This window comes from Natator depressus, chromosome 23, assembly GCF_965152275.1.
Source record: "Natator depressus isolate rNatDep1 chromosome 23, rNatDep2.hap1, whole genome shotgun sequence".
Lineage (NCBI taxonomy): Eukaryota > Metazoa > Chordata > Testudines > Cheloniidae > Natator > Natator depressus.
The window spans coordinates 15,175,636-15,190,444 of record NC_134256.1 but is presented as its reverse complement, the minus strand read 5'-3'; the positions used below and the strand labels follow the sequence as shown (position 1 = coordinate 15,190,444).

General features: G+C 51.6%; 1 pseudogene; it reads right to left on the bottom strand.

The window, feature by feature from the left end:
* Positions 1-239: 239 nt before the first annotated feature.
* Positions 240-14,809, bottom strand: part of LOC141976835 (butyrophilin subfamily 3 member A3-like) — a 74,240-nt pseudogene continuing 59,670 nt past the window's right edge.

Sequence of the window (14,809 nt, the reverse complement as noted above, 5' to 3'; positions counted from 1 at the left end):
GAAACAATGACTCAGCAATTGGGACTCTCCCCCCCACAGCTCAGGATTTATGGTCCCTGTAATCTGCAGGGAGGGTGCCGTGCCGGTGCTGCAGTTGCTGGCCCTGACTTCTATGTGTGTCCCCAGAGAAGAAGCATCCCCCTGGGAAGCTCTGCAGCTCTCCATGGGGGCAGGGATCCCCCTTCTCTCCCCCAGATCTATAAGGTACCCCATTAATCTGTGATTCCAGAGAGTCCCCATCAAGGCCCCACTTTACCTGTGTGTGTGGTCCCCAGGCTGGCTGGAGTCGGTGATGTTTCAAGCCCACTGGAGTTGTTTCTTCCTGTGGGGTTAGAATGAGAGTCTGTTGGGGCAGGGGGTGAAATGGGCACCCAGGGGGAGTGACAAGGTGGAAACAATGACTCAGCAATTGGGACTCTCCCCCCACAGCTCAAGATTTATGGTCACTGTAATCTGCAGGGAGGGTGCAGTGCCGATGCTGTAGTCACGGGGGCCTGACTTCTGTGTGTGTCCGCAGAGAAGGAGCAACCTCCTGGGAAGCTCCGCAGCTCCCCCTGGGGGAAGGGTTCCCCCCTGCCTCTGCCAAATCAACAGCTATTGCTCCCCCTTCATTGGACAAGTCACCCATCATATTATCTCATGCCTAGCTAGGCATCCCCTTGGATCCAGGGATAAGGAAATGTTGTTAGCCTCATTGGATGTGTGATGCATTTGAACGCATTGCTCAGAGTGTTCAATCTGTTTATGTGAAATTGCAGTTATAGGTTCTTATGTAAGCAGGCTCTGAATGAGCTTTCCCAACACCTAGTGATGAGCTGGGGAGAAGACATCAGGAACTGACCATGTTTGAATAGACACACCCACTCTGCCTAGGTGAGCAACATGATGGGGCTGCTTTGCCCAAATGATCACTTTTGTCTGGCGTTGGATTGCAAATCACTTTGTTATTGAGGAGGCCAAGGTAATAAAGTGTGGTTATCCTTTTGTGAATCAAAGGGAGCAGAACTGGCCTTGGTATGCCATGAATGAGGGGGTCACTCTCAAATTAACTGCATTCAATAAGCAGGAGGTAGGGGTGCCAAAGGCCAGTGGAGATGTGAGAGGGTATTTGTGCCCATCTGGCTTTACGTGCCATTTGACTCTGCACTGTTTAATAACAGAGCTTCTTAAGGCCCAGTTGAGAGTCTCTTGGTTTGCATCACTCGAGCTGACATCACTGATAGCCCAGTCTAAATATGAAGCCTTAGGTCCGTTGTGGGACAGTGTCTCTGGTGAACGAGGTTGCCTCGCTAACTGCTGGGATCACTGAGCATTGGAATTGCTGAGAGCTGAGTTAAGTGGTGGAACTTCAAAACATCCCAGAGGTTGCAGTGGAGAGGGCCGTGGCAGGGTGACTGGTGGCAGAGCGCCGGAGAGTGGCAGAGGGAACACTGGGGGGTGGCTGGCGGTGCAGTCAATGATGGTGGAGTGGCCGGCTATGGAGTGAACAAAGGCAGACAGCGATGCAGAGTGAACAGCGGCACAGCGACGGCTGCTGAATCACTGCTCAGTGCTGCCCCCCCCCGCTCCCCCCAGGGTGGGAGGTTAACTCACGCAAACACACCTCCAAACACTGGGTTTTCACTGACCAAGGACAACTGTGAGTGGGGTGCGGTGGAGGGAGAGAGGACTGGCGTGTTAAAGGGACATTTGTTTGTCGGACTGTCACACTGCAAGGTGAGAGACTGAGGAAACGGATGCTGCCAATGTACTCTGGGGTGGGTGTTTTATTCATGGTCAGATGTTTTCAAATCATGCTTGTGGTGTTTTCCCAAGTAATGCCAGGTTCCTTTCCCCTTTTATTCAAAGTTTTCTCTTCTATACATGTACTTAGTGCTTGTGAGAGGAGAAGTACTGGCTCTTAGAGGTACCAAGTGGGGGGTGTAATTTTTTTCAGATTACTGGGTGGGGACTCGAGCTGGTTCTGTGTTGTGTTGTCAAAAGGAACCCAGCCCTGGTTGTTGGTGACTCCCCCCGGCAGAAGGGTTACACCTAAGCAGTTGCTTATGTTGAATTTGCAGTTATATAGGGGTTACGTTTTTTCTCTATGCAGTGCAGAATCAGCCACTGTGCGCACATGTCTGTGTTTCTAATCCATGACTATGCTAGGCCCTAAGGGATGCATGCTACACTAATGAACAACAGACAAGGTCCCTGTGATGCAGCAGGGAGGGGGGAGTGTTGACCTGGGAATGTGGCAGGGGAGTTTCATTGGGGATGGGATACCTGAGAGCCTGTAACCTGAGCCGGGAGGGGAGGGGGAGGGGGAGGGGGAGGGGGAGGTAACACCTCTGCCCCGGAAACTGGACAAAGGCTGCAGGAGAGAGCCTGCTGGAGGGATTTTGTTTTCAGTTTTGGGCTGGGTGTGGAATGCAGGGAACCCCAAGGCTGGGGTCTAAGCTCCCTGCCCCCCAGAAGGACTTGACTGAGGGGTCCTGGTTGTACCCACAAGCTCTGTTTTAGACTGTGTTCCTATTGTCCAATAAACCTTCTGTTTTGCTGGCTGGCTGAGAGTCACAGTGATTCCCAGGAAGAGGGGTGCAGGGCCTGGACTCCCCCACACTCCGTGACAGTCCCAGATCAGCCTTTAAACAAATTGCCCCTGGGGGCAGCACCGCCAGCTGATGTAATTGTCGGGAATGAGGGGATGGAGTGTCATACCCGAACATGTGTCATGGAGAGAGGCCTGCCCTCCTGTAGTCTGTCACCCAGCCTCAGACCTCCTATTTCTGTGCCAGACAATCCTTCTGTGGTGCTGTTTTGCAAAAGTGGGTAACTCTAGAGTTAGTGGTTTGCAGGAGCTTAGCTGGGGAAGGGTCCATGGGGCTGTATGGCCCTGGATTTACTGTCCATCCCTAGAGCCGAGGAGTCAGGTCCTGTCTCGGCTCCTAGTGGAACAATGTGAATGGTGAGGCCCATCAGAAAGTACCTCACAGAGCCCAGATAGAGCATAGTAGTTTTTGGAGACTGTTCATTCCAGGGGCAAGACTGCGGCGTTAAGGGCTGGGATAGCAGGGAAGCGGTGGGTGGGGACTGAGAGATGCCAACAGAGCTGGGGCTGGGGGAGGAAGCCTAGGGCGGGGATGGCCGGGGGCTGCAGGCAGGGGTGGCGTTGGTCCATGGGGACCTTCTACACAGCTCAGTTCCAGGGCCCCTACCAGTGACCTGGCAAGTGTGATGTGTGCAAGGTCACGCTGTGCAGAGGACACCATTCAGAGCCCTGGGTAGCACTGAGCAAAATGGAGCAGCTGACGCCTGGTGGACCAGCTGTGGCTTTCAGGGGGCCCCTCGCTGCCTCGGGGTTCCCTGGGACTGTACGGCTTGCAGGAACCTAACACCACCACTAGCTGCACACTGGGATTGAGGGTCATTGCAGAGCTGTGGGACTGGAGAGGCCAGGGCTGAGACAGTAGGGGATTGCAGGTCAAGATTGAGTGGCACCAGCAGAGCTTTGTGTATGGGAGTCCACGGCTGGATAGCAGGGGGCGGCAGGTCCAGATTGAGGGACCCTGGCAGAGTGGTGGCAGGGAGCTGTGGGTGGGCACGGGGGACCAGCAGAGCAAGTCAGAATTGAGAGAGATGCATAGAATTTCAGGGAGGAAGTTTTCCCAGCCCCTGCTTAAGTCCTGCTATTCCATGTGCACTAAATTAATGCTCTGTCATTAAGAATGATACTGAAATATGAGCTGCAAACACTGCAGTGTTAGAATATTTCCATGACAGGGGGAGATAATCATGAAGGTAATCTATGATTCTAAGGTGACTGAAGTCCGTACAGTGTGTGTGGTGATTTTCCTGTCACGTTAGAACGTGAAAGCACAGACATGTTTACTAGGGACTATCCAAGTACCTGATTCCAGTTCCTTGTTCTTCTTCTCCTTAGATGCTAAAATGGGGAAGAGAAAAGAGTTAGACACAAAAATGCTGTGTGATGCTGTGTGCCCCATAATGACTGGGGTTAGTGTCAGCCACATTCCCAGCCCCAGTGCAGGAGCCAGCAGCTTTGATAGGAGCAGGGCTGGCAGTTAGTGATACGCACCAACGTGCAGGAGGCCTGGGATCCGCAAAGCGTCTAACTATGATGGAAGACGTGGGTCTGGATCCCAATACAGCTCTGACATTCTCAACCCTTCTGTCTAAGGAGAATTCCTTTTCTGTGTTACAAGTAGTCCTCTGGAGCATCAAAGCTACGTACTCCAGGTGTAACTAGGGGATGGACGTGCAGATGATTGGGGCTCACATCTGGGATCTGGCCTTGCCAACAAAGCATGGAAACATGAGCCATGTTCTGGAAAATGGCCCAGAAGAGCCTGCACTCCAGCACTCATCTACAGAGAGTGGCTGGCCCCCTTCTCTCGCATCAGAACAATGTGATTGGCATTGGATTGTCAAAGGCCAGGTGACACCTGTCTGTCTAACCAGACATGAGAGCAGGTGACCCTGTGTCTGCAGCAGAGAGCTCACAGTGCTGCCGTGGGACTGGGGTGACTCTGATTTTGGCCCAAACTCTTCCCTGAGCCCTGCTCTGCGGTGTTGGTGCCTCTGGATCTGCTCAGCACCGTGTGTGGCTGGGAGCCTCTGCCCAGGGGCTCTCTAAAGGAAGGTGGATAAACTTACCAAGCGTCTCACGCAGCTCCTGGCGTTCTGGGGAGAGAAGAAAAGGAGACCATCGTGGGTTCAGTGTGGGTTGTTCCAAGAACAGTGACATGAGACTGATCCAAACTTTGGGTACGTCTACACTGCAGCTGGGAGTGAGCTTCCCTGCTTGGGCAGCAGACACGTGTTCGCTCTGCTTGAGAGAATGAGCTAAAAGCAGGGGGGTAGCTGGGGGTAGCATGTGCAGCCACTTGGGCCAGCTGCTCAAATACAAACTCACTTGGACCCCCAGGTACGTACTTGGACGGCCACCCTGAGCCACTGCCCCTGCGACCCCACCCACACTGCTGTTGTCAGTGCACTAGTTCAAGCAGAGCTAGCGTTTGTCGGCTACCCGAGCTGGGAAGCTCCCTGCCAGCTGCAGTGTAGACGTACCCAATGAGCCAAGGGTCTCCGAACTGACAGCACATGTCAGACAAAACTGTTGGTAATGAAGGAAAAAAAAGGTCTCAGATCAGCCCCTAAACGGAGCCCACAAATTGCCCTGGGTGGACAGCACCCCCAGCTGATGGCACAGCCGGGAATGAGGGAAGGGAGCATCACACCAGAACATGTATCAGGTGGAGAGAGGCCTGCACTGCTGCAGCCTGTCACCCGGCCTCAGACCCCCTATTTCTGTGCCAGGCAATCCCTTTGGGGTGCTGATTTGCAGAAGTGTGTAACTCTAGGGTCAGTGGTTGGCAGGCGCTTAGCTGGGGAAGGGTCCGTGGGGCTGTGTGGCTCTGGATTAATGTCCACCCCTCGAGCCGCGGGGTCAGGTCCTGTCTCGGCTCTCATGAGAACACTGTGGGTCGTGGCTCAGAATGTGCCTCACTGAGCACGTACAGAGTGTAGTAGGGCTCGGAGTCTGTGTTCATTTGAGGCCCAGGCCTAGAGTAGGAGCCGGGGGGTGCGGTGGGAGAGAACAGGACTGGACAGGACTGGGGAGTTCAGGGCTGGCATAGCAGGGAGGTAGTGGGGGGGGGGAAATGAGGGACACCAGCGATGCTGTGGGGAGCACAGGGGGACTGCGGCTGGGGAGTGAGGGGCACCAGCAGAGCTGCATGCAGGGAGCTCAGATATTTTGCAGGTCAGAACTGAGATCTATCCACAGACCTGCATGGCGGAAGTTTGCCCAGCCCCTGACTCAGGGCTTGTCTAACCAGCCCTGTAGTTCAGCGTACGGGGCTGTGATTTGCAGAATGCACCAAAGTGCTGCACTGTAACTGCCCACTAAGCGGTACCTAGTTCGGCCTGAGGGGGTGTAGCGGCCCCACGTGGATGCTGCTGGTGCACACTAAATGGTACCTAGATCACACTGACATAGTCCTCTTCACATATGACAATATAAATATAAACTAGGAAGCTTTCAGTTCCACGCACAGCATCCACACGGGCTTGTTACAGCTCAGCACTTTGGTGTGTCCTGCTATTCACACCCCTGTAATCTGAACCACTGGGCAGTGTAGACCTAGCCTGAGTCCTGCCATTCCATATGCATTAAATTCACTCTCTGTTGTTAAGGACAATAGTGAAATGTGAGCTGCAAACACTGTCATGTTTGCTTATTTCCAGGGCAGGGGGAGATGATCATGAAGGTGACTGAAGTCCGTACAAGCACGTGGGGTGATTTTTCTATCCCATTATAGTGTGAAAAGAGAGACACACGTTTACTAGGGTTTAGCCAAGTACCTGCATCCAAGGTCGTCTTCTCAATATCTGAAATGGGGAAAAGAAAAGAGTCAGACCCAGAGACACACACTGTGTGGTGCTGTACCCTCCCTTATCACTGGGGTTAGTCACAGACATCCCACAACCACACTCCCAGCCCCAGTGCAGGAGCCAGGTAGTTTGACAGGAGCAGGGCTGGTGGTTAGTGATATGCACCCAGATGCAGGACACCTGGGGAGTTTTTCACTCTTGAGCCCTTGTCTACATACACGCATGAACCAGTTTAACTAATTAAGTTACAAAACACTCCTTGAGTTAAACTGGTGCAGGGCTGTGTGTAGAGCAGGCCTTGGGCTGGTGGAGCAGGGCCAGTAGAACCATGGGGCAGGGTCAGTTACTCCACAGCGACCCCTCTGGCTAATTACAGAACAGCACTGATTGCTAGGGGAGTCCCAGCCAGCCCTCCCCAGCTGGTGGAATGGTGGCTGCAAGGGTGCATGGCAGAGGGCAAAGGAGATGAAAGAGGGGGATCCTCAGGAATCTTCTGGGTTGTGATTGATGGGAGAATAGCAGTCACCGTGCTGGCATGTCGTACCCATTCTCTGCACCTTTCATCTGTATTTCCCTGCAAGTGAGTGCAGTGCCCAGCAGAATGGGTCAGCACCACTCAGCACCATCACAATGCAAACCAATATTGTTCTTAAATATTGAAAAGTTCACAGTGGAATAAATTAGACGTGTGCAGTTACGTACCAGTACTGTTGTGTCTATTAGCACAGCTCAAGAGAGTGAATGTCACAGATTCACAGAGTTTCAGGCCAGAAGGGACCTTTAGATCATCTACTCTGACCTGCTGTGTAACACAGGCCAGAGAATCTTACCCATTTCCCCCTGCACTGAGTCCAATAAGTTGGGTTTTGATACAGCATCTTCCAGAAAGGTGCCCAGTCTGGAGCTGAAGCCATCAAGAGATGACGAATTCACGACTGCCCTGGGGAGCTTGTGCCAGTTGTTAAACACCCTCCCTGTGTTCTGTGCATTCAACAATCACAGGGATGGAATCATCTCACATAGTGTCATTGACCTTGCTTTGTTTTTTCCTTTTAGGAGAAAGAGCCACCGAGCAATTGCCCAGGATTGCAGAATCTGACCCATAATTGTCACTGCAAGCCCATCTCACTGCTGAAGCCACATGCAGGGAATCTCACAAGCACTGACCCTTGGGTTTCTGCTAGCCTGTTATCATCTGAGTGTGTGAGAACATGGGGGAGGTGAGGAATCACTAGGCAGAGACCTCCTGGCTCCATCCCTTTCATTGCACCGAGCCCACAGATAACACCAAGCATCATAGAGCTCAGACATCTCAACAGACAGAGCAAGAGATACAGCAGGAGACCTACCAAGATTTAACAGAGCCTCTTCTTTAGAGGGTTTCTTCTGAGAGGCCTTTCGCTTTGCTGTGAGACAGAGAATCAGACATTGCAGTGAGACACGGAAGGAAGGGGAAACACTGAGCAAAACGCTAATACAGGTGGGACTTGGGACCCCAGTGTGTTTGTTAGTTTGGTTTATTTCCTCAAACCAACACAAGGTAAATATCTGAACAATAAGACACTCCCATGCCCCAGCCCAGTGCCATCTAGTGCCATTTCTAAAATATGCAAATAACACATTCCCATTACCTGTGTATCCAAGATATGCACAAGCTCCAGCAGCAATGAGAACCAGAGTGAACAATACCCAGAATGCAGCCAGCCAGGGAGAAACCTGGGGGAAGATGTCACCTGGCAAACAGAGAGCACAGTGTGTGAGGAGTATGGTCCCATCCTGGAGCTGGAGAACGGGGTTAGCCACTTGGTTTGACAGCTGAGTCCTGGCCCAGGGACCCTAGAAAATCATGGGAATGAAGGGAACGTCCCCTCTATACTCAAATCACATCCACATATGAAGCCATTGAAACCAGAGAAGCCAACACAGCATCAGTTCCAAGAACCAGGACTCTGTTCTGCCCAAGTCCCTCCCGCTGCTACAAGCCAACAGCCAGAGACTCCGTGCCCAGCCCTGCCTGCACCAGCTGGCTGTTTGGATGGTCACTGTCACACAGCTGCCAGTTCTCAGTCACCACGTTCAGTCCAGATAAGTTCAGCAGAGAACAATTGTTTTCATAGCTGGCCCCTGGGTGTTATTAGTTCATGGATTCATAGATGTCAAGGCCAGAAGGGGCCACTATGACCATCTAGTCAGACCTCCTGTATAGCCTGGGCCAGAGACCCTCCCTCCGTGATTCCTGCATGCAGCCCAGAACTTCTGTTCCAGCCAGAGCGGATCTTATAGAAAGAGACGCCCAGTTTGGGTTGAGAGATACCAAGTGATGGAGAATCCATCAAGTCCCTAGGTCAGTTGTTTCAATGGTTAATTCCCCTCACTGTTAAAAACTGCACCTTATTTCTAGTCTGAATTTATCTAGCTTCAACTTCCAGCCATCAGATCTTGTTCTGCCTTTGTTTGTGTGATTAGAGACCTACCTACTGTCAGATATCTCCTCCCTGTGTAGGTACTTACAGACTGTGATCAAGTCACCTTTTATCCTTCCTTTGGATAAGCTACATAACTTGAGCTCCCTACGTTTCATAGAATCATAGAATATCAGGGTTGGAAGGGACCTCAGGAGGTCATCTAGTCCAACCCCCTGCTCAAAGCAGGACCAATCCCCAACTAAATCATCCTAGCCAGGGCTTTGTCAAGCCTGACCTTAAAAACGTCTAAGGAAGGAGATTCCACCACCTCCCTAGGTAACGCATTCCAATGCTTCACCACCCTCCTAGTGAAAAAGTTTTTCCTAATATCCAACCTAAACCTCCCCCACTGCAACTTGAGACCATTACTCCTTGTTCTGTCATCAGCTACCACTGAGAACAGTCTAGATCCATCCTCTTTGGAACCTCCTTTCAGGTAGTTGAAAGCAGCTATCAAATCCCCCCTCATTCTTCTCTTCCGCAGACTAAATAATCCCAGTTCCCTCAGCCTCTCCTCATAAGTCATGTGTTCCAGTCCCCTAATCATTTTTGTTGCCCTCTGCTGGACTCTTTCCAATTTTTCCACATCTTCTTGTAGTGTGGGGCCCAAAACTGGACACAGTACTCCAGATGAGGCCTCACCAATGTCGAATAGAGGGGAACGATCACATCCCTCGATCTGCTGGCAATGCCCCTACATATACATCCCAAAATGCCATTGGCCTTCTTGGCAACAAGGGCACACTGTTGACTCATATCCAGCTTCTCGTCCACTGTAACCCCTAGGTTTCTGACTGTAAGGCAGGTTTCCAGACCTCTAATTGTTCCTGTAGCTATTTTATGAGCACTTTCCAATATGTCAACATCCCGTTTGAATGTGTGGACACGGGAACTGGACACAGAATACTGTAGTGGTCTAACACCTTATACAGCAGAAATGTCATCTCCTTTCTGCTGCTAGATAGCCTCATTTACACATTCAAGCAGAGATGCCGACTTTCTAAGTTCCCGGTGGGTGGGGTGCTCGACCCCACTCTGCCCTAGGCCCCGCCTCCACTCCATTCCTTCCCCTAAGCCCCCACCCCTGCCCTGCCCCATCCCACCTCTTCCTGCCCCGCTCTGCCCCCTCCCCCTGCCTCTTCCTGCCACTGCTCTTCCTCCTCCACCCCAAGTGCCTCCTGCATGCCGCTGAACAGCTGATCACTGGTGGGCAGGAGGCGCTGGGGGGTAGGGGAGGGATCTGTTCCATGGGGATGCCGATGGGTGCTGAGCACCCCCTATTTTTTTCCCTGGGTGCTTCAGCCCCAGAGCACCCACAGAGTCAGCGCCTATTCATTAAAGGGTTGCATCTTATCTGCAGCATTGCTCTGGGAGCTCGTGTTCAAGTCCTTTCCAGAGTCACTGCTTTCCAGGATATAGTCTTCCATCCTGTAACTGTGACCTACACTCTTTGTTTGTAGAGGTGTGATCTTGCAGTTGGCCATGTTGAAATTCATGTGTGACAAAGTGGGAATATTTATAATATTTTTATGAAGGCTATGTGTGCCTTGGTTTTCCCTACATGCTGTATTGTTACTTACTGGGGGGAAATGTCTGCTCTCTGGGCCAGCTGAAACACAGGTGTGAATGGTGTGTAGCTGTCTGGGGCCCTAGGTCTGATATCAGTGGAGCATCTGAGAAGACAATGTCAAATCCAGTCATCAGGACTTTGATACCGAGTAATCAATGACCATGGATGACCCACATCTTGTCAGGAAGCCAAGCAGTGTTTGCCCTGCTGAGGAACAAAGGACTGGGTTGTGTGAGGTGGAAGCTAAGTGTGGGCTGCAGGAAGCAGCCGGGGCACACCTGAACTGAGACAGAGAGGTCAGAGGTCCAGCTCATTGATGAAGCTATTGAATAGCATTGGCCCAGAACAGATCCCAGTGGGACCCCACTAGAAACATCCCCACTGGAGGATGATTCCCCATTACAATTACTTTCAGAGTTATCAGTTAGCCAGTTTTTAATCCATATAGTGTGGACTACATTGATTTTGTACAGTGTTAATTTTTCATCAGAGTTTCATGCAGGAGAAAATCAAACCCTTTCAGAGTCTGAGACCCAGTCTACAATACAGAGTTAGGTTGGTTTAATTGATTCACTCAGAGCTGTGAAAAATTTCATCTCCTCTGCAATGTATTTAAGCCAACCTAACCCCAGTGTAGACACCACTAGGTCAATGGAAGTATTCTTCCATCATTCTAGCTACCGCCTCCCAGAGAGGTGAATTTACTATCTCACAGGAGAACCCCTTCTGTCCTTACAGTAAGTGTTTAAACCACAGCATTACAGCTGTAGCGTTTCTAGTGTAGACACACCCCTGAGTCTATTACGTCAGCCCAGTTACCTTCATCAACCAATTGCGTCATCTCCTCCAAGAACGAAATCAAGTTCATTTCACAAGACTCAGCCCAGCTCCTGACAGGCAATTTGTCCAGATCACAGAAACCTCCATCACTAATGGCCCCACAAATCACGTGAGAAGGATATTTCTTGTCTCAGTACCAGAAACAGGTCCTAGCTGAGTGAAACTCCCAAGTGACCCAGCTGCCCTCCGCTCCTGTGGTGACCCATTCTGCATGGGGGACTCACCTGAGAGGTGAATGGCCGATTGTCGCTCAGTCTGCAGCAGGCCATTCCGCACTATGCAGCTGATGTCTCCATTGTCTTCCCCTTCCGTGACAGTGACGTGACTCACAACACTATACAGGTTCTCCCTGTCCTGAGTCATGTTGGTCACAATCTCCATCGCCAGGTTCTGCTAGTTCTTTCCAACCCATTGGAGTTCAGGTTTGGGGAACCAGCCTGTGGATCTACAGGCCAGCCCGATCCCCTGACTCCGGGGGCCCAGCACGTCAATGAACACTGGAGCCACAGCTGCAGGGAGAGACAGAGAGTATGTGTATCAGGAAATCGTGTCTTTGGTGGCACCATTCTGGTGATTCCCCAGCTACCTCTGGATATACGGGGCTGTGACTGGAAAGCTCCATTCCCATATGTGCAACGCCTCCCTGGGATCCCTCATCCTGACAGTTGAGGAAATTAAATAATACCGTCTTGTATTTCCATAGAGCACTGTGCACTGCAGGCTCACTGAGGAATGTGCAGGGTGAAACTGCTACACAGAGATCACTGAACTTGCTGCTGAAATGCAGCCACTTCTGGGGTGAAGTCAAACATCTGTCAAGATCTTCAGCACAGAGCAGGAGGTGACAGTTGGTGACCCTGCCTACATCACTGCTCCCACACCTCCTGTGCCACCCTCCTCAATACTGTCCCCACAGGAGTCGTTCTTCCACACTGGTAACAGTGCCCCAGACCATACCACCACCCATGCTTGGATTTCTCTCTCCCAGTGCTGCACACAACCACCCTCCCCTCATTGAAATCTCTCCCTAAAAGCACATATCTCCTGCGGAGCCTTTGGACTAGGAGCTACCGAAGATGGGAGATGATTTAAAACAACCTCAATGATCTGCATTATCACAGGTGGGCCCCTCAGCTGGGGCTTGATGTTTCTGAACTGTATTGTCTGGGTCTATGTTACTCAGTGAGCTAAATGGGCAGAGACCATCCCTTCCACTGCCCTTGTGCACCACTGAATGCAGGATCAGTGCCCAGAGAATAACAAACAATATCCCAGCCCTTGGACACTGCAGGGGGAGTTTCAGGGAGGCCAAATATAATTATCACCTGAGCTGGGATTTGGGCAGAACATGGGGTTAAAGGTCCCACTCCCTCAAACAGCATGGCCATGAGCATGAGAGCTGAGGGCTGTAGCTTTACCTCTCATTGAAAAGAGGTTGTTTAATGCAGCACTGACCCTGCAAGCACCCCAGTGGGGTCAGCGCTGAGTGCAAGGGGAGAGCGCCCCCTACTGAGTCCTGCAGACCACTCTCTGCAGCACAGGACCCTATGACCGGGCTGGGCTCAGTGTCGGGGTTTCCCCAGGGGTACAGGAGGCTCTGGCTGCCCAGGCACAGCACTTCCTAGTGCTGCATCTCACCTGCGATCCTGAGCTCAGTGGTGGCTTCCTGGCTCCATTCTGGGTTCTTCACAAAGCAATGATGAGTCCCAGCATCTGCCTCTTGGAGTCGTTTCAGCTTCAGGGAGACGTTCCCGCGGCTGAACTCCTGCAGGAACAGCTCCGTCCGGTTCTGGTAACCCTCCCCTGGCAGGTCCTGGGAACCCTCATCCACATACTCATGAACTGGGATAAATCCTGTTCCAATTTTCCTCCACAGCACGTCCATGCTGGGCAGCCGGGCTGGGGGTGAGAGCTGGCAGGGTAACACCACATCCTGGCCGATTACCCCCACCACAGGGCTTGGGGAGCCAGCCAGGGAGAACTTCTCTGGAACAGACAAACCCAGGAGCAGATTCAGTGTGAGCAAAGAGGAGAGGGCATCTGTCATGGGGTATACCTGCCCCGCAATGGGCAGGAAGAGGTTAATGACATACTGCTGGGCATGCTCCAACTTGAACCACAGTATAAAAGGCAGCAGCACAGCTCAGTCTGCCATGACTGAGGAGGAGAGAGGATGTGTGTTGCAAGCTCCCACCCAGGAGCTGTTGGAGTCCCGGGGCACAGAGGCCACCGAGACCCAGGCTAACACCTGGCTGACTGTAGATGCCCATGAGAGGAAGGAGTCATTGGGAACTTCACCTGACGACTACCCCAGAGGACCCATGGATTACAGAGCAAGAAGACCAGATAGGAAGTAGCCCAAGGAAACCAGACATTGATCTGGTTGTGGAGCTAGGAACAGAGTCAGCATGTTTCGGAGAGATTCCCGCTGATTCAGTGGCGGATACACTTGGTGTTGCTAGGGCCCTGACTAGGACCTGGTGGAGTAGGGGTCCGGGTCCCCCTACTTTGGCCCCTAGGCCATGCTGCCCTGCACTTTTCACAGCACACTTAGCACCCCAAAGCCACCCTGCCTTCAGAGCTAGGCGCCTGCCATCAGCCGCCACTCTCCAGCTGCCCAGCTTGAGCCCTGACACCTCTTTCATTACAAATTAAGCACTGCCCCCATTGACCCTAGTTCCCTCTGCTTCCCCGGGCTCCCCACCAACTGCCCCATCACCCATGGGCACTGCTGCCTCCCTCTCATTGTCCTGAAGTCCCTTCTGCAGCCTCATACCCCAGGCCTGCCCTGCTCCTTGCCTCTTGATCATGGCGCTTGTCAAGGTTCCTTCCCCACTCAGAACTCTAGGGTACAGATGTGGGGACCTGCATGAAAACCTCCTAAGCTTACTTTTACCAGCTTAGGTTAAAACTTCCCCAAGGTACAAACTATTTTACCCTTTGCCCTTGGACTTCCACTGCCACCACCAAATGTTTATCTGGGTTACTGGGAAAGCGTTGTTTGGCAACGTCTTTCCCCCCCAAATCCTCCCAACCCTTGCACCCCACTTCCTGGGGAAGGTTTGGTAAAAATCCTCACCAATTTGCATAGGTGACCACAGACCCAAACCCTTGGATCTTAGAAGAATGAAAAAGCATTCAGTTCTTGAAAAGAAACATTTTAATAGAAGAAACAGTAAAAAGAAAAGGACCACCTCTGTAAGATCAGGATGGTAAATACCTTACAGGGTAATTAGATTCAAAACATAGAGAATCCCTCTAGGCAAAACCTTAGGTTACAAAAAGACACACAGACAGGAATATTCATTCTATTCAGCACAACTTATTTTCTCAGCCATTTAAAGAAATCATAATCTAACACATACCTAGCTAGATTACTTACTAAGTTCTAAGACTCCATTCCTGTTCTGTCCCCGGCAAAAACATCACACAGACAGACACAGACCCTTTGTTTTTCTCCCTCCTCCCAGCTTTTGAAAGTATCTTGTCTCCTCATTGGTCATTTTGGTCAGGTGCCAGCAAGGTTATCCTAGCTTCT